Here is a 3355-nt window from a genome sequence, read left to right as displayed (position 1 = left end):
CAAGGTCAAAGGATGCAGCCAACAGAATGTGACCTCGTACAATCCGCCTTTGTCCACCCACCCATCCACGTACATGTGCCCACCCTCTGCGTTTTCCTGGACGCAGCTTCGTACATCTGTATCCCAGAGGATCACTGCTCCTGCATCAAATGCTCACAGGAAAGACAAGACATCTGGTTGTGTTGGTTCCTCCCCCCCAGTCCCCACCCCCCTCGTCCCCTCAACACACACGCAACAGCTGTAAGAGCAAGGAGATCGTGTTTTTAAAATTCCATCGGTTCATGTAGGCACAGAATCTGAAGCAGCTCCAAAATGGACATCAAGTAAAAAATACCAGTTTTCAAAAGTCTGTAAGTATGTATTTACACAAATTACATAATCCTGCATGTATTTACATACAATTACAGATTATCAAGTAAATTACACAATGTTTACGTGTTAATGAGATGAAATAGAATGAAGACCATTAACTGAAGCCGTCTGCTTATCTACAGAACAGGACCTGGCAGGGACAGGTGCCCCAACACGACCTGGCATGTCCTTCGACACCACCTGGGGACATTTGCATGACAGATGGGAGGGTGGGTCAGTCCGTGCCCGGTGAGTCTGTGACCAAGGTGCAGTGTTGGCACCAACGAGATAGCGGTTTGGCTGCTGGGCTTCTGTTTGTGAAAACTGGACCCAGCATTCCACAGGGGCTCGGGCCGCCATCCACAGGCTTTGGTCCCCGCGATAAGAATGGGGCGCAGGGCCACCAGCTGGGGTGACTCTCTCTGCAGCCCAGCTGGATGGCACCCACACCAAAACCCTGAGCCGGCTACTCTCCCAGAGCACTTCTGTAGAGAAATTGCATACGTCAGTATTTATTTATTTACAGACCATTACAGTTTATTGTATCACTTGCCAAAAGCATAAAACATTTTCTTTTTCTTTAAAGAAAAAAAAGTTATCGAAACAAAATCACTTCAAAAGTAGACATTAAAGTAGCATTTTCTAGGAATGCAGGGAGAGCTTCGTCCTTTGCACGAATTGCTTTCTTTCGTTGAGGCTGATCACCTGGCGTCTCATGCTACTTTAAGATTACTTTTGGCTATCTCCTAAAATCCATTTCTTCAGTGCTAAATATCATACCTGTGACATCGTGCAAACTTGATCCTTCCCTGTGGCCAGACGGTTAATGTTGTTCAGCCCCAAATCTGAAGTGCCTTTTGGAAAAACTAAAGCCTCAGCATGTGCACGTTTTAGGAGCAGCAAAGGGTTAAATAATAAATAAGAATACTACATCTTGGAATTAAATGCAGTTTCTATTTAGAAAGCTTTTAAAAAAACCCAAAAAAACAAACAAGAAAATAAATGAAGAGGACCTTCTGACCTTGATCATAAATCAGCTATTTTTACATTGCTTCTGTCCCCTCACCCACAATACTTCTTAATTCCCAGCGTTCGACCTAGTGTTTCTTGAACGCACAACGGCGGCCCTGCGCCCACCCCGCCCCCACCGCAGCAAGCCCCGCCCCGTGCCCGCAGCAATAAGTCATGCGCTCCTGCTTCAAAACAGCTTTAACTCACCAGTGACATACTTTTATTTTTCATAGAGAATGTGCATCAGAGCAAAACAAAGTTGGAATAGTAAATTTTAAAACTAGTTACATAAATCCCAACACATTTTTTTTAACTTGTCACTTTCAATGTCCCACGTGACTGGCTAGAAAGCGCTCCATGTGCTATGAGAATTTGTTATAAATTTCTTTTTCTTAAATATTGCTTTAAGAATTTGGCTCGTTTCTCCTTAGCATAGAGTAAGAAATTGTCTCTCTTGCCCAAGGGCAAGTTTCAAAATTATTGCTCCTAAAGAAATATGTATTCTTAGGCTTTTCAGCATAAAATGGTATAAAAAGCCTTGTAAAACATATTCTATATAGTAACCTCCCCTCTAAAAAAACTGAGTGCTTGTGAAGATCAATTTAAAAAACAAAACATAGTCAACAAGGATATACCTTCCCCCTCATTGTCACTATCGATGGAGAGTTATTAGTTTCATTTTGCAAGGTGTACTTGAAGGGTGCTGTTACCACGGATTAGGACAGGTCGCACTGAAAGCAACTGTGTATCAAAGATGTTAGCATGGCCCCATGGTACTTGTGTGAGTTCACATGTGACAGCCAACTGCACAAATAAAAAGTTTACATGAATTACCGTATTACTCTGATTCTGATTCTTGTCCCCTAAAAAAAAAAATCTGTACCAAGTAAGCTTTTTCCACCCCACCTTGCCTTTTGAGAAATCTAGTGCGGTAGGTACAATGTTTGATAAGAGTCCCGATGTTCTGGAAATCGACTAAAGAAAAAGCGTAGTGACTGCTGAGCTTTGGTATATTCTGTGAGGGATTTAACCTAGGAGGCTCTATCCGCACCCTCAGACTTTCCAGTGTGAAGTTACAGAGATGGAGGAAGTCACTTAGGAGAGAGGAAATAGTACAGACACAGAATAAAAGTTTGAGACCCAGTTTATCTTTAATCCTCTGGGATAAGCTAGGGAACAAGCAGTCTGGAGAGTGGATACTCAGTGTCATGAACGATATGCTTAAGTTTACAATAACACGGGCACAAAAGCGATTGTCGCCTTGAGGACGTCAGGGCCGTTCGAATGTCTCAAATCCATGCACGCCACGTTCGCGGCATGGACCTACCACAGGTTCGAAGTGGACGTTGCCATTTAATGCTTGCAGAGCCTAAAGCTTCCAAAATGCCTATCTGGCCTGTACATATTTCATTAAAAATAAACTCTATATAATAAATAAATATATAAAATAAATAAAATGTTGCCTTTGGAATTTCTATAAATAAATTTAACTTTTTTTTCTTTTTTTTCTTTTTGTTTGTTTTTTTGTTTGTTTTTTTGTTTTTTACTAAGAGGTCTTTGCTTTAAATCCACTGGGATGACCCCCGTGAGAATGAGCCGAGAAAGTCTTTCCGGTAAGACTGCGTCCTCCATGCCTGTGAAGATGCAGCGGCCACATCCCGGGGGTGACAGGCAGCCGCGCTGATGAGGATGAAAGACAACAGACGGGACGGGAAGGCGCGCCTGTCCCCACATGCATCCGCCTGGTCCTCGGCTCCCTTCTCGCCGCGCCCCCCGGCCGCGCCCCCACTCACCCCCCACCCTCACCCCGGGCCCGCCCCCCCCTCCGCTCACAACCGACCGCCCGAGCAGTGGGCACAGCACGGGGTGCGCAGCCACGTCACCACGTCCCCTCCACGCCTCCGTCAGACTATGCATGCGACAAAGTTTGGCAACAGTGGAGCTGATGGGATGACACAGCAAATCAATAAGAACCCACCGCGTGGAACCGTTA

The sequence above is a fragment of the Phacochoerus africanus genome, chromosome 13 (assembly GCF_016906955.1).
Source record: "Phacochoerus africanus isolate WHEZ1 chromosome 13, ROS_Pafr_v1, whole genome shotgun sequence".
NCBI lineage: Eukaryota > Metazoa > Chordata > Mammalia > Artiodactyla > Suidae > Phacochoerus > Phacochoerus africanus.
This window is presented reverse-complemented; position numbering follows the sequence as displayed.